The 22209-nt window shown below is 46.1% G+C and overlaps 1 long non-coding RNA gene across 2 annotated transcripts in view; it reads left to right on the top strand.

Moving 5' to 3' along the window:
* Positions 1–22209, top strand: part of LOC110130914 (uncharacterized) — a 93486-nt gene that overhangs the window by 9520 nt on the left and 61757 nt on the right. For both annotated transcript variants that reach the window (XR_002312016.2, XR_002312015.2), the window contains exon 2: positions 14346–14541. This is a non-coding gene — a long non-coding RNA (uncharacterized lncRNA). The remainder of the gene's footprint in view (positions 1–14345; positions 14542–22209) is intronic.

The raw sequence follows: 22209 nt of genomic DNA, 5'->3' as shown, positions 1-22209 counted from the left end.
TTGTAATTAAGTGGTTTATGATCATGAGTAATTAACAACTTACAAAGCATACAAAGGAGAAAACTGTAGTTAAAGTGATCAGTTTTTAGAATACAGGGTAACACTTAGTTTTCATAAAAGCCACTCTTACTGTGAAATAAGGAACCACTTTAAACTTCCTGGCCTTTTGAGTGGCACTTTGATGTCTAAGTTGCCCTTGAAATATTCCATTTGCTGCTTTGGCCTCCAAATGAATTTGGGGCCTTTGTGAAGTGAACCCAGAGGAAGTGGGCCCACAAGGAGTCAGAACTATGTGGCTAGAATGCAAACAGCTCAAAGCTACATCTTCAGACAGGCAATGAATGGTTGAGACTTGCAGTAGTGTTGGAGAAACCTCATCCTAAGCCAAGCTCTGTCCCTTTCTAGCTGTGTGACCTCAGACAAATTGACTTACCACTCTGAGCTTCAGTTTCTCTCCTATGAGGAACAAATAAGGGCTCACACAGCATTCAGCATCCTGAAAGACTGATTCTTTCCCATGCAGCGGAACTGACTGGATGTCAGGCATTTTTTCTTTCATTGATTAATTTATTCATTCAATGGAGACATTTATGTGCTGGTTGCACAATAGTAATCAGCAGAGAAATAATCCTTGTGGGCCTTTATTAGGTTTATGATCTAATGGAAAAGATGGATAGGATACAAATGGTAAGGCAAATGAACAAGTAATTGCAAATGTGATAAGTGCTACAAAGAAAAACTGTAAAGTGTGAAGAGAATTATAACAGGCAGGAGAGCCTCGTCCAGATGGGGATCAGAGAAAGTTCATGAGAAAGAAATAATTCTGATGAAATCTAAAACAAATTAAAGCTGGGGAAAACTGGGCTGAGGAGAAGAGGGGTGCCCCAGGCCGAGGTCAAGGAGAAAAGTCTCTTTTTATTTAACAAATAAAAGCATTTCATGACAGCCCGGCCCATAGTTAAGCCACCAGTGGTGTGGTTCATTAAAAGTGACACCAGGAAAGTCACAGGCCCACAGTGGGTGGAGAGGAAGGACTTAGTTTTGCAGAACCCTGAAATTTAGCCCACTCAGGTTTCAAGAGTTTTCTTCTACCTGTCCACACCTTCAGTGTTTGCAGGGTTCTTTGTGGCCATTTTTCTAAGTACTTTTGGTAGTAATTCTTGAAGCGGGTGAATCTAAAAGTGCCTGGTCAGATAGATCCTTGTTCTGATCACTGTTGGAGAGGGGGCCAATTTTTCTCCCTTTTCTGAAACAGCAGAGCCCATGGGAGAAGCAGAAGTTATATTCATGGGCTCAGGGGTTAGCACCACCATCTATGGGTTATGTGACCTTGGACAAATCACTGAAACTTGCTGAACTCTGCTTCCTCATCTGTCAAAGCTACTCCACAGATTTGAGTCCAGTGTTAAAACAATTTATGTGAGGGGACTCTACAAATGTGATCCTGTTACACATCCAAACTCTGTTCTCTTATATCCTGAGATATTCCCAGCTTGCACTCTGGGTGTGGATGAGGAGAGAAAGAGAAGATGACCTTCAGATTTTACTAGGCTCCCCCAAGGAAGTAACCAAGATTGATTATTGCATCTAAGTGCTTTAAATTTACCTTAAAGTACATAAAGGTAGATGAGTTTGAAAAAAACAGAAGCAATAGGATTGTCCTTTGTGATTCTTTTGCACTTTGCCAGGAAAAAAAAAAAAAAAAAAAAATATATATATATATATATATATATATATATATATGTTATGGCAACCACCAGAAGCCGAATGCCAATGACCACAGTCTTCAAATCTTTCCATCTCTTGTTGGCATTCTCACTGACAGTGTTTAAACAGGGCTGCGCTGTTTACATATGTTCACTGCTCGCTGCAGCCCAGCAGGACCTGTAAGGGGAAGCTGTTCAAACCTTGATGTATATCACCTGGTTACCCCAAACGAGAGGGGTGAGCCACAAGTCTGAGGGAGGGCAAGCTCTGCTTTCATCTGCTTCACCGCAACCCTCGAAGAAGCAATGCTGAGATTTCACAGCCAGTGCTGAGAGCTGGGAGGAGCTCAGCAGAGTGGAGATGCTCTGACAGCAAGATACGTTGTAACTTTGTGTTGTCAGACAGGGGTGTGAATTCCCAGAGCATCAGAAGCATTAGCCCTCAAATACAATCCACATTCTCATTTCAAGACCGTATGATGAGTGCATCAGCATCCCCTCCCCATGCCTCAGAGAATGAGAGTGGGCTTAAGGCTTACTCTGGGCACCATCCTTTAGTGCAGTTCATAATGGTCCTTAGTGGAGCTCTTTACTCATCAACAAAATGGGTGGAATGCCTACGCGCATTGTGGACTATGACTGGGGAACTTGGCAGGAAGTGATTTGGAGGGAAATGGTACATACACATATAGTTTATCAAGGAGTAAGCTCTCAGCTTGTTTATTACATGAACAAAGGGTCGACTGTTGAATGAACACACAAGGGCATAAATGCAAGCAAGCCCATGGTACAGAAGAAAGTGCAGGATCTGACATCTGAAGGCAGCGCTGACATTCCAGCTCACCCACTTTCCAGCTGGTTATTAGGCTGGATGCCTCTGCTTGTTCACCCTGCTCTGTGGTCCAGGACCTGACCTCTAAGGACCACCTCCCCCGGGCTCCCCCATTGTCTGTGTTCAGGTTGTGTTTGGCCAAAAGGCATCACTGGGAAGAGATTGGGATGGAGGACAAGATTTCTTCCCCTTCTCATTGACATGGCCTCTAGCATCAGCTCCGCACCTGACACCTGCAGCCCCACCTCCCAAACACTGCATTCCCTTCTCTCCGGGATCCAGAAACACTGGGTCCTCCCCCTGCCCTGGGGCCCTAGCTTCTCAGTGTTGCTGATACCTGGGAGCCGCAGTATGCCTTGCCTTCCTTTAATCCTATCTACCCCTCTGCAGAGAGTTCCTTCCTAGAAACCACTTGAAACAATTCTGTTTCCTGTTGAGACCTAACTCTTTCAGAAAATTAGAACATGACATGGAACTTCTTAGAGCATCAGAGTCTTCTCCTCTGAAATGAAAATAATAATAATACTTCCATGTCGGCTCAGTCGGTAAAGAGTCTGCCTGCAATGCAGGAGACCTGGGTTCAATCCCTAGGTCAGGAAGATCTCCTGGACAAGGAAATGGCAATCTACTCCAGTATTCTTGCCTGGAGAATTCCATGGACAGAGGAGTCTGGTGAGCTATATAGTCCATGGGGGTCACAAAGACTTGGATAGGACTGAGTGACTAACACTTTCACTTTCAGCATCTAGTAAAATGCTTGAACACAGGCCCTCAATAAATATTGGCTGCTTGAAAAAAATGGATGGATGGATGGATGGGTGGGTGGAAGGATGGATGGCTGAATGAATAGATGAATACCTATGAGAATTAATGGCAAGATGCTAATGTATTAGCTATAAAATATTGATTATAATTCTTATTAAAGGGCAAATGAATGTAATAGATAGTATTAACTCTCGTGCTATCATACAATGGGCATAAGTCAAGAATCAGAAAAACTGAATCCATTTTTCCATTTGCTAATTGTGTGATCACAGGAAACTCCATGCTGTGCCTCTATTTCCTCTCCTATAAAACAAAAGAGTTGTGTTCATAACCTCTGAGGGACCATCCAACTTGAACATCCTATAGATACTAAGCATTCCAGACAAACATGTAACAATTTGAATTGGAGAAATTAAGGAAGCACCCAGGGCAGATGCAGGGACCTGAGCAAGATAGTAAGAACTAGAGCAGCAGAAGGACACAGCAAAACGAGCAGAGACTGGAGGGGATTATGAGGAGATAGGTCGGTCAGTACTGATGATCAAAATAGACACATGACTGGAACAGAAGTTGCTCATGGGCTCATAAGGGTCCTTGGACATCAGGCTGAGGAACTAACACTGTAAAAGGAAGGATTCTGACTTCCTCAAGGCCCCCGAAGCCAGAAGAGAACTAGGATCCCAGTTTCCTCCACTCAAGCCTCTCAACTGCTGTCAGCGTCCTTGTCATCATCTCCGGATGGCAGCTGTCTTCTCCCTTTTGTGATTCCTTTCTTAGAGGAAAAATGTGTTAGATGAGGAAACCATTTGGTAAGGGATATTTCTGGCACTGTTCAAATCTTGGCAAAAATTTCATTCCTGTTATTATCCTTGTTGCTGCTGCTGTTCAGTCACTAAGTCGTTCCGACTCTTTGTAATCCCATTGACTACAGCATACCAGGTTTCCTTGTCCTTCACTATCTCCCAGAGTTTGCTCAAACTCATGTCCATTGAGTCAGGTGATGCCATCCAATACTCTCAACCTCTGTCACCCACTTCCCCTCTTGCCCTCAATCTTTCTCAGTGTCAGGGTCTTTTCCAATGAGTAGGCTCTTCACATCAGTTGGCCGAAGTATTGGAGCTTCTGCTTAAGCATTAGTCCTTCCAGTGAATATTCAGGTTTGATTTCCTTTAGGATTGACTGGTTTGATCTCCTTGCTGTCCAAGGGACTCTCAAGAGTCTTCTCCAGCACCACAGTTCGAAAACATCAATTCTTTGGTGCTCAGTCTTCTTAATAGTCCAACTCTCACATCCATACATGGGTACTGGAAAAACCATAGCTTTGACTATACAGACCTTTGTCGGCAAAGTGCTGTCTCTTATTAAGAGCTGTCTAGGTTTGTCATAGCTTTCCTTCTAAGGAGCAAGTGTCTTTTAATTCCATGACTGCTACTTTCATTTAAAAATCTGTTAGGAAAGTTGAAATCAAGATAATCAAAAGGCAGTGACTTTTAAAAATTATTGCAAAGTATCAAAATCCAGAAAAAAAAATGTATTGGACCTTGAGCAAGAATATTACCTTAAGGGATCCTAGACATGAAGTCGAAACACTTGGAAAAACTTATGAAAACTAACAAGAATACCAAACCAAAGCTACCATAAAACTAATGGAGTTATTTGAAAATGTGGCCAGCCATGGGAGTTTGAACGTGGCTCTTCATTCTATGATCTCAGTCTCACCACATGTCACATAGATACAAAGGTGGGTTCTAGAAGTCTCTCCTGCCTGGACAGGGCCTGAAGCCCCAGCTCTCTTTCCCCTCTGTTGAGAACAGCATTCCTGGGAGGGCACAAGGGTATTTGTACCACTTTGGTTTCTGGTTACCTGACCTCTGACCCCTGTGTGCCCCCTGGAGCTGCGAAGCTATGGCAGTTGCCCAACTCTGAACCCTGCATGGGTTTGGCGGGAGACCAAGAGGAGTCAGCACCAGCCTGCAGTCAGACTGGGCCTCTGTAAATGGGCCATGGGCCAAACTCACTGCCCCTGCTGGGAGCAGGGCTCATCATGTCTGGTAGGTGCTTCTTGGGGTGGCCCCCTGGCCATTGCCCATACGATGAGGCTCTCAGGGGGCCCCTCCGTGGTTGATGTCATTCTCTAGCTCAAAGACATTGGTGATACCCCTTTATTGAGCAGCAGCAGTGTAACCCCAAGAGGCCCATGTCCTGCAAGGTACTCCTTGGAAACCCAGGCCGCGTCACCTGAATCTGGAGAAGGCAGCCTGCTGTGTCTTGCTGCCTCCTGCAGAGTCCCAGGGCTCCAGGATGTCCCCAAGGAGAGAGACCTGTTTAAGACCCAGTTTGGTCCCCGGTAACTCTCAGCCCCACTTTCCACATCTTCTCTGTCTACTCTAAAGACCAGGGCCAGTGAATTATTAATTTATAGTTGATGATTTTTGTGTGTATGAATGTTGCAAAAGTATAAACTTGGGGAAAGAACAGGGGAGAAAAACCCAGCATCTTCAGCAGGAATTTTCTGAAGGATAGGTTTCAGCTTAAAAGATCCTGGAAAGGTAAATTAGACTAATTATCCTCTCATTTTTTGGTCCATAAACTATGCACCCCCCTCCCCCACCCATGACTTTGTCCATGCTGTTCCCTCAATTTCAAAAACCTTCTCCCTTTATTTACCTTGAAAATCTTTTCATCTTTCAGAGCTTTATTCAAATACCACCTCTTTTAAAGACACTCCCCAAGGTCCATACTAAGAATTTATTACTCATTACTCTGTGTAATTTATTACTCACAGGACTTTTCATGAATTTCTCTTGAAGGACTTTTCTTGATAGCTATGTATAAGAAGCTATTGGCACCCCTCTGTACCAGTACTTAATTTTTCAACCAGTATTGCCAGTTGTGTACAAGAGGCTTGAATGTTTGCTTAGTCACTCAGTCGTGTCTTACTCTTTGTGACCCCATGGACTGTAGTCTGCCAGGCTCCTCTGTTCATGGGATTTTCGAGGCAAGAGTACTGGAGTGGGGGTCTTCCCAATCCAGGAATCAAACCTGTCTCCTGCATCTCCTGCATTGGCAGGTGGATTCTTTACCACTGAGCCACCAGGAATGAAAACAGCTCCTGTCCTGCATAACTCTGGGTTTCCTCCTTTGAGATCATTTCCTGGGAATCTTCCCCGCAGACAAGGCTCCATCTGAGTCTGTCTTGGCTACATCTTCCCTCATATTAAGATAATCTGTTGAAATCAGAAAGAAAACGGTTCAGAGCTCTAAACAGAAAGAAAATGAGGCCTTAATGAGCAGTATTTCTCAAGTGAGGAGTTTAATTCTCTGGCACTGAAGCAGTCAGGGAGGAAATTGAGAGCAAGAAGTCAGCACAACAGATCCCGTGGGAACAGGCAGAGCAGATGTCATAAAGCTCTGGCATTAAACGTTAGGCTTCTGCTCAAGTCTTTTTCTCCTGGAACCAACCCTCACAAGCAAACAGCTTAGAAACGGCAGATGAAAGGTTGGGGGTGGTGGTGTAGAGAGACTGCCTGAGTCAGCAGAATGCAAAAGCTGACTGGGTGACAGAGTCAGTGAGAAAGAGAAACAGACTTGGGGCCATTGGGTGGAGGGGCAAAGAGTCCTCTGAACACCAAGTCTCAACCTCGCTGGACTTCGTTACATGATCGTCCGAAACTGATAGTCACAGAAGTGCTGAATTATCACACACACACAGTTAGATGACCTGCTCTATCTTCTCTTAGAAGACAGTGAAGTGTAAGCTATTTGGGGGAAAAAAATTCCTTGTAAAATTATTTGTTCAAGAAGTTAAGAGTTTTCCCCAAGAGATCCTCACAGTTTATTCCTCCTGTTCTTGGGGCTTTGTTCAATTGTCACTTTCCTGAACCTTGGTTTCAATTGCAGCCCACTCACCCCTGGCACTCCTTAATTCCTTTTCTTAGCATATTTTTCTTCATATTGGCTGTCACTTAATATAGTATATAATAATACTGTTTGGTTATGAGCCTTCTCTCCTATTCCACAAGAAGGTAAACTCCACGAGGATATGGGTTTGTCTGTCTTGTTCACTGCCTTATTGTGGATGAATAATGTGTCTGGCACCTAGCAGGCATTCATTCTTTATTGAATGAAAGCATAAATGAGCAGACTTAGTTATTTGGAAAACACATTTAAATTTTAAAAAGTCATTCTATAAAAATACTGGCTGAATGCAGAAAAATTATATGAGAATTTATCAACATAGGCACATTAATTAATTGGCAAATATTTATTAAGGTCATACTCTATGCAGACATTTTATATTGGGGATTTGCTTATTTTGTTCATGTTCACAATTTTCAGTGCCCTAAATACCAAGTATTCCACATGCAGAGTCAATGACATGCTGTGAGACACATGTGGGCTCCTGTACACATACTCACAAGCACACGTGCACACACACACGCAACCTTCTGGTTCTTCTGGTAGCCTACTTTAGATTTTACCAGCTCTCTTGTGTAAAGATTTGACGAGTCTGTTCTGTGTCTCCTTCAGAAAATTCTTAGAAGTAGGAAGTGATGATATTGATTAGGAATGCTAGTGTTTCCCATGAGTGAGTCTAGAATCAATATTTAACCACCATTTATTGTGATGTTGGAGGCAGATTGATTGTATCCTGGAAAGTGTACCGGACATAGAGCCAGGAAATTTGAGTGCAAGCCCTGGATCCATTGCTGAAGAGCTGAATGATCTTGGCAAGTTATTTAACCACAAATACCTCACTCAGAGGTTTTTTTTTTTGTTTTTTTGTTTTTTTGAACAGGACTCAGTAAGCTGTAAAGCACCATACAGTTTTAAAAAATAATTGTTATTTTATTAAGAAGTAAAATGTGCATTACCTGTCACTAGAAATAGAGGTGACATCAAATCCTTGAAATGCACGGGTATCAATCTCCATATCTTGGCCACCTTCCTTCTTATGTAATTTGCTGTGTGACCTTCACATTTCAGGCCTCAATTTCTTCATGTACAAAAAAGGATTCTACCCAACTCTAGCAGGCTGGGATGATTTCTCTGATTCTGATCACAACTGACAGGCTCTGCAAGTCTGTAGCAGTAAATTGGGATGGGTTCCAATCAATCGTGCAGTCTAACCTGGTAGTTTTCTAAATGCAAAACTATCCATTTTCTTCATTCATTCATTCCTTCAACAAATCCTTGCTCAAGTTATGTGGCAGACATGGTGTGAGATGCTGGAGAGGGGAGCTGGCCGAGGACACAGCGTCAGCACCATCAGTGATCCAAGCCGAGTTGGCGAACCAGTTTCATAAACACATCTTTGTTGTCCTCAATGAGAGCCATGAGGAGACAGGAGCAGGGTGTGGGGGATCACAGAATGAGGCCTGATTTACTCTGGAAGCAATGGAGACAGCTTCAAGCCGAGGTGTATGTCACGGGAATGTCAGAGGACCAGTGAGGGGTAGCCAGGCAGGGGTTGAAGAAAGACATGTCATTAAAAAAAGAAAGACTGTGAAAAGGTCCCAAACCACCTCACTTGGGCAGTTTAATAAGCACTGACTGTGTACCCATTGTGTGCTGAGCTCTGTAGAGGGAAGAATATTCAGGGAATGGAAAGCAGATAGGATAAAGCTGACGAGGGTTAGTAAGTACAATAAAAGGTTTGAATACCATGCTCAGGACAGACTTACAGCATCACTGAACGTAAGCAGGACGATGACAGAACATGATCCCTTTGTGTCAAATTCTTTACCTTCATCATTCAAACTTTCACCAGACAGCCTGCTGCCATCCATGGGTCACGAAGAGTCAGACACGACTTAGCGACTGAACAACAAAACTAGTATACGAAACCAGGGGATGCAATAACAAATAGGACAGAATCTCTACTGGAGTGGCACATGCCCAATAAAGTGTGATAAATGCTCTGATTATAAGAACCGCCAGCAGGAGGACTGAATCTAATCTGAGAGGAAGGAGGGCTGAAGGAGGGCTTCCCAGGGGAGGTGACATTTTTAAGCTGAATCTCTAAGGGTGAATAGAAACTATTTAGGTAGCTGGAGTGGGAAGTGGTTCAAACAGAAGCAGAAGTATGTGTGAAGGTCTGGAGACCCAAGGAAGGAGCTAGGAGACGTCAGGGAGCCCGTGGCAGAGTCTGCGTTACACAGTTTGGGCTTTGTCCCAAGGGAAGTCATTTATTGGTGGATTTTAAGTAGGGCAATGACATGATAAGATTTATATTTTGGATGTGTATATCAATATCCATGCAATTGACATTTCCCCCTTTACCAGCTTGGTATACAAAAATGTTACCCTTCCTGAAAATTCAAATCTTAATGGCTAGGAGCCTCCACCCACCCAGATTAAAAGAAAGATTCTATCTTTGAGATTCATGTCTCAATATATTTCCTTTTTTTTAATTGGTATATAATACTGTGTAGGTTTAAGGTACACCATGTTGATTTGATATACTTGTTATTGCAATATGATTACCTCCCTAGAGTTAGTTGACACCTCCATCACCTCACATAATTGTCCTTTCTTTTTTGTGATAAGAACATTTAAGTTCTGGTCTTTTAGTAGCTTTGAAGTTTCAAGTAGCTATCTAATACAGTGTACGTAGCAATGATTGCCATACGTGCATCAGGTCCTCAGAACTTACTCATCTTCTAACTCCCAAATTTCTATCATTTGACCAGCATCTCCCCTGGTCATCCCACTCCCAGCCCCTGGTAACCACCATTCTACTCTCTGTTTCTATGAGTTCAGCGTTTTTAGATTCCACATATAACTGATCCAAATATCTCTCAAAACCTGTCCCTGGTCGGTGAATCAGTCCTCACAGGCATGTCCTTGCTGCCTCCTCCCAAAGAGCATGAACTTGACCGTGTCCTTTGAGGCCGCTCCCCTTCATGGGGAACGACTGGCTTCTGCAAACGGCCACCAGGGTGGTCTCGCTGCAGTCCACCTCCAGCACAGGAGGTCCATGTCTTTCTAGATCAGTGACCATCTGGGCAGCCGGGGGAAGCACCAGCGTCCCTCCTGTAGCCAGGTGCTCGTCTTCTGGACCCTACTCGCTGCCTCGGTGGTGGTCTGCTCTTTCATCTCAGCGTCTCCCCAGGAGCAAAGGGAGTGGGAGCACTCTCCTGCCCATGTCACTTCTGGAAGAGGCCTCCCACAGCCAGGAGGCGACCATTGTGCCAGCTCTTGCGGATCAGCCCCTTCTATGCACATTAGCAGAAGATTACTTCTCAAGAGGCCTGACCAAGGACTGTTGGGGCCATGTCGGGAATGACTCGAATGCCAGCTACCTGCTCTGCCCAGGGACAGCATCCACCCTGACCTCAGGGCGGGGACACCATCCTCCTCCCATCCAAAACGTCATTCCTAATTTCTTTCACTGCTGTGTGTGTGGGTGGTGGGAGGTGGACAACTCTTCTGGAGGGTGGAGACCACGGTGCATCCTACTCAATACTATGCACATCGCTGGGGGCTGGCTACCTGCAGGTCCTACCACAAGGACCCCTTCCTTTGAGCCTCCCAGAGAAGGTCCTGGGCCTGTCACCTCCTGCTTCAGCCCAAGACCAGCCTTATTTCCTGCCCAGGATGGCCCACTTTCCAGAATGACTGACAGTGGAAACGTCCATTTCCTTCAGGGCTTTGGCACCATAACCTCAACAGAGAGTGATGTTGGTGTATTTGGGGAGATATGTTAAAAGGGTAGATATGCACAGAGAAATGTCTGGAGAGCTGTTTCCCTAAATTATAACAGCAGTGTCTCTGGCTTTTAGTGAGTTTACCACCTTCATTTTACTTTATAATCATATTTGAATTTTTTTTTTCCACAGTAACTGTGCATCATGTTTTCAGGAAAAGATTTTAAGCTTTGGTATCAGATCGCAAATCAGATCTGTTTGGCAAATCAGATCATCATCTTCTCACCTATAAAATGAGAAAAGTAGTATTTCAGGGGGCTTCCCTGGTGGCTCAGATGGTAAAGAATCTGCCTCCAATGGGGAAGACCTGGGTTCAGTCCCTGGGTTGGGAAGATCCCCTGGAGAAAGGAATGGCTACTTACTCCAGTATTTCAGAAGATTGTTGAGAAAAACTCAATACTATTAATATTTCTATTTTTCCAATATTTTCATTACTTATAACTGACACGGATAATTTTATGTAAATACACAGACATGATTATATTAAATATAAAGGGGGATTTCCTAAAAGTGGAGTCCTTTATTTCCTTTTCCTTTGTTTTAACTTCCCCTTCCCACTTGGCTCAGCACTTCTCAAATCAGAGCTCCTCTTCAAACCCAGGCCATTGGTCCATCACACACAACTATGTTGACAACCTGGAAGATACCCTCTGTATTTTTCTTCATGATTATACAATAATAAAAGCATATTGATATGTACACTGGGCTTCCCTGGCGGCTCAGACAGTAAAGAATCCACCTGTAATGCAGGAGACCTGGGTTCAGTCGTCGGGTTGGAAAGATCACCTGGAGAAGGGAATGGCTACCCACTCTAGTATTCTTGCCTGGAGAATTCCATGGACAGAGGAACCTGTCGGGCTACAGTACATGGGGTCGCAAAGAGTTGGACACAACTTAGCAACTTTCCCTTTCACTTTTCAAGTACACTTGAGGGAATATAAGTCCTTGTGTGAAAGATTTGTAGAAAGAGATCATTGTTTAGTTTCTTAGTCGTGTCTGACTCTTTGCAACTCCATGGACTATAGGACGTCAGGCTCCTCTGTCCATGGGATTTCCCAGGCAAGAATACTACTTGCCATTTCCTACTCCAGGGAATCATATTATACACAATTTTATGCATCATTTTCTTACGCAACAATATGTTCTGGAAATCCTCTCTAGGCATCTGGTGAAGGTCTCATTTTAATAGCTGCATAATTTTTTCATGATTTGGAAATAACATTTTATTCATCTGCTCCCATGTTTATTGATATTCACTTTGTTTCAGCTGCAGCACACACACACACACACACACACACACACACACGTTGCAAAATCGATTTTGTTTCTTTGCAGTAGATTTTCAGAAATAGAATTTCTGGGTGAAACAGCTATAGCAGAGCCAATCAACAGTATTTCTAATGTATGCTGTGTCTGTTACATAGTTACTGCTCAATAAAATGATACCTGCTACTATTCTCATTATTAGCTGAGAAGTTGTATTTTGGAAAAGTTGAGTCATTTATTAGATCCCCATTTAGATAAATTATATTCCCTTTAAAGACATAGGTTATCTGCAATAACCAAACTAACAACTGTCCTCTCTCTGTTTATACAAAGTCAAAAGGAAATGGGACTTCACTGGAAAACTAAAATAGACATGAAAGTTGACCTCCTTGTTTCCTCTCTGGCATTTCAAATCCATTTCCTCAGTGAGGCAGGAACTCAGAAGCCCAGGGAGCTCTCATAATTGGAGATTCTTGTTTTGTATTTTTAAAAATTGCTATCAGCTTATTTGTATATCTGATTTGAAAGACAAAAGAGGGCTCACTAAAATGTGCTCCCTGTTGTGAAAAAGGAACCAATTTGTAGCCTTGGAGTGAGATTAATGAATAAGTTCCTGTGTCTGCAGCCCAGGCCCTGCCCTCTCCCGGCAGAAGCTCCCAGGGAAAAATCGGGTAATTTCTAGTTGGAAGTTTCTTACTATGTTCAGCTACTCTCCATGAAAAATTGAGGCAGCACCTTGTGAAGAGAGGGCAGTTGTGCAAAATTCAGACTTGGTGGATTCTGGACATGAGCGCTCCTAAGCCGTTTGGCCGAAAATGTCAACACATGACAAATTTCAAACTCCAGACTGAAATGGAATCTTGCAAGTTGGCCGAGGGCCAGGGGCTGGGCCCTGGACACAGACGGTGAGAGAGAGATTCTGGGAGAGAAAAGGCACTCATACAGTTTTCATGGAACAGGAAATAGGTACCTCTGTGTGTCCATGGCTTTGTTCCTTTTTTGTCTGGACACCAGTGAGCCAAGGGAAACTGGGCAGCTAGTGCGGGCATCCTCAGATTGCCAGCCATCAAAGTGGGCTGAGCCTCCCAGGTCCCAAGTCCACACCCATAAAAATGAGCTTCAGGCTCACAAGTCTCTCTTAGTCATCATTTCTGCTCTTCTTATCCTATCTCGTCTAACATTTCAGTGAGGGACTGACTTCTGACTTTCGGAGTTTTGAAAACATTTTTGGTTTCATGAAAGGAAACCCTTGGACAGAATTCTGCTCTCTCCTTAAACTCTCATCAAATCTTAATTTAGCTTTTGTTTATACGTATATATTTTCCCACCATGATTCAACTCTAGTCATAAAGTTCTATGCATCTCCCCCCACTTCCCGCCGCTCCCCAACAGGCCCATGCTGTCTCCTTGGAAGGGGGCCTGGGAGTTAGAAGGACTGGGTCACAGAACCCGATTCAGAACTGGAAGAAGGAAAAACTGATTCACATTTACACGCCTTCCTAGCCTGTTCTGCATCCATTATGCCTTGGTCTCAAAAAGGCCCTAACTGAACTGGACTGAAAATTGCTCAGTCGTGTCCGACTCTTTGCGACCCCATGGACTGCAGCCCGCCAGGCTCCTCTGTCCATGGCAAGAATCCTGGAGTGGGTTGCCACTCCCTTCTCCAAAAGCCTCTAAGGCCTTGCCCTTATTTAGGGAGCACTTAGTCCCTGCAAAGCCAGTCCGGAAATCAGTGTTCTTTGGGGACCAGGATAACAAGTCTGAATCCCTGTTTGTAAGAAGCTCACTCTCTGGATTTAGAGACCCACATGCTCAGAGGAAAAATGATTCAGTTCAGAGTTTGTGAGTTTCCAGCCAGTTGCAGGGGGAGGAGTTAGGGACATGGGAGTTCAGAGGATAGGATGTACCTGGGGGCGAGGGGGGGCGGTGGCAGTGGCTGGGTGGAGAGGACCAGGACTAAGGCCTCCCTTGGCAAATGGAGAAAGGAAGGAAGGCAGCAGGTACTAAGCCTCCTAGGGTGCCAGAGTTCGTGTCAGAGCTTTAGTGGTTGTCTCTGGTAATTCCCAGGACTGGAGTTGGAAGAGAAGAGGAAAGACAGCATTTCCAGCTAGGAAATGGTGCAGTTAACCTGAGTGCACATTCAAGACATTAATGACAGCCTGGTATGAGCTCTGGCCGAATCTGTTCAAGTTGGACATTTGTCTAGACAAACTGAGCTACTCTGCCAGTGCTGAAACAGCCACGATCTACGTGCCCTACATAGGTAAGGAGCAAGTTTAATTGGCTTAACTCCACAGTCACGATGAATTCATTGAGCGCCCACAAGGCTTTGGGGACCGTGTAAATTATGAGATGTTGATATGTAAATTCAGAGGGTATATTGTTTTTGTTGTTGTTTAGTCACTCAACTGTGTCCAATTCTTTGCAACCCCAGGGAGCCTTTGAGGCTCCTCTGTCCATGGGATTTCCCAGGCAAGAACACTGGAGTGGGTTACTATTTCTTTCTCCAGGGGATCTTCCTGACCCAGGGATTGAACCTGCTTCTCCTGCATCAGCAGGCAGATTCTTTACCCCTGTGCCACCAGGGAAGCCCATTTGAGATGGGCAGAGACAGTTGTGGATCCGGGGTTTGGCTGGAAGACCTTGGCCTTACTTTGCAGCCAGATGCTCAATGGTTTCAATATGAGAAAGATTATGGGAACTTTTACAGCCTTACTGAAGAGTCCCACCCAAAATATCTTTTCTCATCTCATATCTAGAAAGAGGAGTGGTGAAGAATGACAAAGGAAAGAACTTTAAAAATCAAACAATGTGTAAGTTGTTAATATCTGTGTTTATTCTGGTAGTTTGTTCAACAAGTGTTTTCATGAATGCCCCTGAAGCTCTATGACAGTCACGGTGCCCAAAGTAAAGTTCTGGTTCCTGTATTTACAGTCTAACTGGAAAGGTAGATGTTAAAAAAAGCAACACACAGAGAAGCATGTGATTTCAAAGTCATTATGTACGTAATGACATTTAAGATCCAGGTGCTGTGGGAGAGAAAAAAACGGAAGGTATCTCAGAGGAGCTGACATTTGTGAAGAAACCTAGGCTATGAGAGGATCCAGATGGGTAGAAGGTGCAGCTAGAGGCACTTGGACCAGCCATGTAGCTCAGCTGAACTCATGATATGGAGATAACAATGATGCGTCATCCCAGGTTGTCATGGAGACCATTTAATGCTGTAGGTCACCTGGCCTGGTGCCGGGTGTATATCAGTGACACTGAACAAATGTTGACTGAATCTGAGCCAAAAGTCCCTCCTAGACCTCGTATTCCAGGGTTCCGAGTTTCTCCCTGACTTTGACCCCAGGGAGCCCCGCCCTTGATGTCAGGGCTTGATGTGGCTTCTGGTTACCTGCACCAGTAGGGAAGAGCCGGGAGCATGACCCTTTAGGGACCCACAACTGTGACTTCCCTGTGATGCTCGTTGGTGCCTTGAGTCGCCTTCCTCAGACAGCAGGGAGGACATGCCCTGCTTCTCCCCGGAAAGAACGCTGCCCGCTCTTTCCCACCCACTGGTGACAGTGACCACGGTCCTGAACTGGAGACAGTGGATATTTGGAAATCCTTCGATAGAGTCCACCTTCTCTTTACGGTTACAAAGTGTGCATATGCATTGTCGTGTATCAGCTAGACATCATGTGTGACTTGAGCCAGGCAGGCAGATACCAAACCATGCTAAAGTGAAAGTGAAGTTGCTCAGTCGTGTCCGACTCTTTGCGACCCCATGGACTGTAGCTTACCATGCTCCTTTGTCCATGGGATTTTCCAGGCAAACTGGAGTGGGAGATCCACTCCAGGAGATTTCCTTCTCCAGGAGATCTTCCCAACCCAGGGACTGAACCTGGCTTCTGAGCCACCAGGGAAGTCAAACCATGCTATGTCACAGACAAAACAGACTCTGAGAGGGAAAGTGACATGCTGAGGGTCATGCAGATACTAGTGGCCCGGGCCTGGGTCTTCTACCACCGGTCCGGTTCTCCCTCCACTGTGGCCCCCTGTGTTTCTGCCCAGAGCAGGCTCCGGGAGAGGACAGGGTGGACGGGTGTGTCCTTGTACTCTGCCCCTTGTTCATTTTCAAGTGCAAACATCTGTTGCATGTTGTCTGCTGCCAGGACCTGCGCTCAGTCCCACGGGGGCATCAGCCTCTTTGACGGTGGTGTTTGAAGGCTCAGGATTGCAGGGGGATGTCCCAGAGGAAGGAGGGGATCTCCCCCCACTGCTGGAGGCTGTCCCTGCTTCCCCAGTTGTTCCTGGTCTGAAGGCAGTGCCAGCCATGCGGTAATGCAGTTAACCTTTGAAACCGAATCTGATCCGCGGCCGTCCTATGGTGTTTGGGCCTCCATCTGCCAAGGGGACAAGCCTACTGCGGGCTCACCTTCCTCCTTCATGAGTCTGAACTTCCAGAACCAGGGGCAGAGTCCTCAGACCAGTTGTGGGTGAAGCTTTTCCTCCAGGTTTCCCTGCTCTCATCTGTGAGGTTATTTCTTACTCACCTCCTCCATTCCTGGCTGGGTGCAGAGGGTCTGTCACCCCAGGAAGGCTGCTCCCTAAAATGCTCAGCATCCCACCCAGGAGACTGTCTCAGAGAACCCACAGCTCAATCTGGCAGATGGGCCCCAGCGCCAGCCCCTGTAACGTCGAACTTTTGTAAACTTCTAGGCCCATGTTCAAGCCTTGGGTCTTGCAGCCTTTTGCATGCTGTTCTCCATGTTTGGAATGTCCTTTCTCCTCTGGCCAGTCCTCCTCCAGCTTGACCTTCGACCCCACCTGGGCTGTCCCCTCCTTGACCTAACCTGCATGTGTAGCTTGCCCTGATTGCTAGAACCCTAGAGACTTCAGTAATGAATTCATGTGTTTAAAAGCCCTTTGGACTGTGCCTCATTCTCCATTGCATTCGCAGTGCCTAGCCCAGTGCTGGGCACATAGCAGGCCCTCACAGTACCTAATGAATGAAGAAGACTCATCTAACCTTCTACACCCTCAGCCACATTTGCACCCAGAACTCTGCAGCCCCCCTGGCCTTGCACAGAGGGGAATCTGCCCACTGAATCAGATTCAGAGCCTCTATGACTTTCACCTTTGACCCCCTCCCTGGAATTCTACTGTCCACAGTCTGTCCTCTCTTTGACACATTTGATGCTTCAGCTCAAGAAAGCTGTACAGTTCTGGATTTCTACTGCTGGCTTCCTGTCTCTCACCCTGCCGGTCAATGCCATGATGTGTAAAAGGGTGTCTGGAAGTATTCGTACATTCCACGGGAGTGTGTGTCCAGGTGGGGGTTGGGGGTAGCAGGAGTCCCAGCCGCTGGGAGGTTAACCCATGAGGGTTTGGTGATGGCCACCCATACTCCTTCCTGCTGCTTGGGGATTTCAAAGATGAATTTGTCCTTGCTCTCTAAGAGCTTAACTTGAGGGTCTGGGGATAGAAGAGAGAACTAGCACAAAGGGTAATTCAAGAATGACCACAGGGACTTCCCTGGTGGTCCAGTGGCTGAGACTCCAAGCTTCCAATGCAGGGACCCAGGTTCAATCCCTGGTCAGGGAACTAAGATCCCACATGTTCACATGCTGCAACTAAAGATACTCCATACTGCTATGAGTACTGCAACTAAGACCCAGTTCATCTGAATGATAAATAGAAGCAAATATTTTTCTTTTCTATAATGACCTTGCAATTTGTGAACTAGGACATTGTATCAGCTACAACATTGAAATAAGTCATCAGCTACCTTATATATCAGAGAGTAGAAGCTTCTGGGACCCGGCTGTGAAACCAGACCTGGCCAAGGAATGACCTCAACTAATTCCTTACAAAGATGCCGCTTTGGGGAGGGGGAGGCCTCATCTGAAGAGTGCCTATGTGCTTCCCTCCCAGTCCAGACCCTCTCGAGTTTTCTTCCTCTCTAGGACCCGCACACAGCAGAGCCCAAAGGGACAGGGCCCCCAGCAACGCTGAGAACACCTGTGTCTAATTCAGTCGGTGACTCAGAAATCCCATTCCTGAAATAGGCAACCCCGGCACACACAACTGTGTGTCTGCCTCTGAGACCTCTTAACAACAAACCCAAACTTCCGACCCTGTTTTCTGTGATTGGAAGGAAGCAAAGCAGTGGCCCTGGGAGCAGCTGTTCCCAGCCTGAACCTCACACTTAAATGCTGTGAGTGGGTACAAATCAACATGCCAATTATTAGGTAAGAAACAAGCTGAAGAAATACAGCTCATTAGGATCTAGAGTGTCTGAGGGCTGTGTGTGTGTGTTTAGTTTGTCCATATTCTAGAAAATTTTTATTTACCGAGGTTTCGCCTTTACTTTCTCAAACCAAAAGAGATCATGACATCGAGCTTCCAGTCAGCCAGGAGGACTTGACAACCACCCAGCCAAGGGTGGACCTGCCTGGAGGGATCTCCTTTTTACAATTGGGTTTCACCAGGGCAGGCCTCAGTAGCTGTGGAACCAAAAAAAATTCTTTCCTGTTGAGTAGTAAGTCTAGAGTTAGAGGCAGACTTTATCCTTTTATACTTTCTTTCATGTAAAACTAAAGACAAGCCTTCACCTGGAACTATCACAACATTGTTAATCTGCTTACCCCAATACAAAATGTTTTTGGTGTTAAAAAAATAATTAAATAAAATTAAAAAAATAAAGACAAACTTCATTCAGTTTATTCTGTATCTCGAGTCACTAGTTTTTACACCAGTGAGACTCAGTTTTGCAGGACTTTATTCTTGATATACTTGGATGAGGACTCTGTGAATGATTTTGTTTAAAAATAATCCCAGCCACTCCCCCCGCCCCCGCTACGATCTCAGGACAACACATAATGGCAAAACTCCAGTGTCTCACAGGAGAGGAATCGTGACCTGGGGGGAGGCAGACAGGCCTGGAGCCCCCTGGCCTTGCTCTTGGGGTCCCCCTGGGAGCCTGGGGGAGCCAGCTCCTCCTGCAGCTCCAGCCTCTCCCGTGAAGTGCTTCCTGCCGCAGACACAGCACAGCGCTCACAGAGGTCTCTCTGTGGCATTTCTGGAATGTCCTTCTTCCCCAGTTCTGCTGGGCTTTTTTTCTTCGCATGAAGGCAGGGGAATAAAGAGGCCTATTTATGCTGGGCTGGGCTTCCACAGAGCGCATCTCCACGCGGGACTGCTTGACGGTTGGTGTTTCAGAGACAACCTGGGCACGGCCTGGAGCCTCTCCAAGGGAGTGGACGTGGTGGGATTGGCACCACCCGCCTTTAACTCTGGCGGGGCTGGGTGCTGCCTCCCAGCCAGGAGCGTGTGAGGGGCTCATGGGGGCTGCTCTGAGAAGGACTCCTCGCCCCCATGCTCAGGGCCACTGAGATGCCCACAGCTGGTTCTGGGAGCCAGCACCAGGCTGGCTATGGCGACTTCCCTAATGGGATTTCACCAGCCTCCACCAGCCCCTTAGACTTGACCGAGTCCTGCCGTGTGCGACTCACGTTCTCACAAAAATTCAGAGAGGTGGGTGTTACATTCCATATTTTGAAACCGAGCACTAGGTGCAACGTTATCCTTTCTGTATAACGTCACAGGCTGTGTGGACAGCCTTTGGGGGTGCCTGCCTCGCCAACAAAGCCCCTTTACTCTGAGAACTCACCCTGCCCCGCAGCAGGCTCACGGAATAACCGCGCCTCACACAAGCTTCAGTTAACTGGACTAGAGACGGACCAATGACCCAAGCTGGGCCAGAAGAATATTCTAAATTTTGAACATTGACTCAGAAGTGCTGCCCAGCCTCTGCTGGGCCTTCGAAAGGGAGCCCCGACAACATCAGGCCTGAAGCAACTGTGAGGGCCGAATGCAAGAATGATAAGATGCTTGTCACAGAGGACATGATGGAACTGTCCCCCGGTCACCTCCCGCACCTGAAGGACAGTTCCAACAGCTTCCTTGTTTCAGATTCCAGTCGCTTTTGAGACCCTTTTGTTCTCTGAAATATCCCTCTATCTTCTTGTAACAGAATGTTCTATTAAGGCTTAAATTTATGTAACATAATGACCTATTAGAACTTTGAAAGAATTTTTTTTGTTAATGGAAAATCCTCCCAGCTGCTATCTGGAGAGACAAAGATGAGAGGTCAGGGCAGGGCAGGTCCTGAAGGGCCTTGCTTAGACGGTGAACCACAGGGGAACTCTGACTTGGCAAAGCCAGCCCCACCAGCTAGTCTGCAGGGTACCTACAGGGGCGAGACTATTCTAAGAGTGACCCAGGAAACTTAGGGGAGGAGCAGGGCCCTTCCTACCTGGTATTTGATGAAAAGGAGGGCTACTGGGTAGACTAGCATGTTCCAATCGAAACCAATGTCGGAGCAGAACAGCAAGGGGTCCTCTGAACTGCAAGGTTGACTTCTGCCCCAGTGGATGTTCAGCAATATTTACTCAGTAATATTAATATGCATGATTATTGCCCATGCTTTGGGACTTTCCTGATAGCTCAGTAGGCAATGAATCTGCCTGCAGTGCAGGAGACATAGGTTCAATCCCTGGGTCCGGCAGATCCCTTGGAGAAGGAAATGGCCACCCACTCCAGTATTCTTGCCTGGAAAATTCTATGGACAGAGGAGCCTGGAGGCCTACAGTCCATAGGGTTGCAAAGAGTCAGACACAACTGAGTGAATTTTTTCACTTTTTAAATTATTAAGAAAGGAACAGTTGAGATAAGAAAGCTTCATAAGGTAGTAACCTGGGTCTGTTGAAAGCCAAACTCACTTTCCGGTTATGAAGATCTGGGCTACCCACTTCCCTGGAGAACGGTATGTCCCCCTCTTCTGCTGCTGGGCCACAGACGCGAGTGACCCCCTAACCGCGTCCCATGTATGAAGCCACCCCTAAAGGCCTTATGCAGGCTTGGGCTTCAGCTCAGGGGTGGGGCATCCGATGTGTCACGTGTGGACATGCTCCCCAGCCCCCAACACTTCTACTCTTAGTTTGCCTGTTAAGCAGACCGAATCCATCAAAGATTAGCACTCTGCCGGAGTTTCTGGGTCGAGTGATAAAGCACAAGTATTTCCCTCTCTGAGACTCTCTGAACTCTCTGTAATATTTCTACGGCTGTCGCTCGCCTATTCACAAAAGTAAACCCAGGCTTAACTAAGCTTCTCCTCCTCCCTTCGCTTTTCCAAGCCTTGGGGGTGTCCAAAATAACTGTGTTTATTACAGCAGCATGCAGTGACGTTGTCTGCTGTGATAGAAAGTTCCTTCCTCCAAGTGGTCAGCGCTCTGAGGAGGGAGAAGGCGGGTGGGGCTTGTGGTTCCCAGGCGTGGGTGTTGTACGGTCCCAGGCTAGCTCCTCCCCTGCAAAAGGGGGAAGGAGAAGAGCTTTTAGCATCAGTCAGATTGAGTCTGTATCTTAGTACGTCTGGGCTGCAATAACAAAAATATCATAGACTGAGAGATTTAAACAACAAACATTAATTTGTTATGGTTCTGGAAGCTGAGGAGTCTGAGATCAAGGCACTGGCATATTTGCTTCCTGGTTTTTAGAAGAAGACCATCTTTTCTTTTTCTTTCTTTAATGGACATGAGTTTGAGCAAGCTCTGGGACGTGGTGAGGGACAGGGAGCCCTGGCATGCTGCGGTCCATGGGGTCGCAAAGAGTCAGAAGCGACTGAGCGACTGAACATCAACGATTTATTTTTCAGTTGCGTCTTCGTTGCCGTAAGGGCTTTTCTCTCGCTGTGGCACTTGGGGGCTACCCTTCACTGTGGTGAGCGAGCTGCTCACTGTGCTGCCTGGCTTCTCTCATTGCAGAGCAAGGGCTCCAGGCACTCGGGCTTTGGCAGCTGCAGCACATGGGCCCCGTCATTGTGGCACGCAGACTAAGTTGCTTTGTGGCACGTGGGATCTTCCCAGACCAGGGATGGAACCTATGT

This window comes from Odocoileus virginianus, chromosome 2, assembly GCF_023699985.2.
Source record: "Odocoileus virginianus isolate 20LAN1187 ecotype Illinois chromosome 2, Ovbor_1.2, whole genome shotgun sequence".
NCBI lineage: Eukaryota > Metazoa > Chordata > Mammalia > Artiodactyla > Cervidae > Odocoileus > Odocoileus virginianus.
The sequence above is the reverse complement of the archived record's forward strand: the minus strand, read 5'-3'. Positions and strand labels throughout refer to the sequence as shown.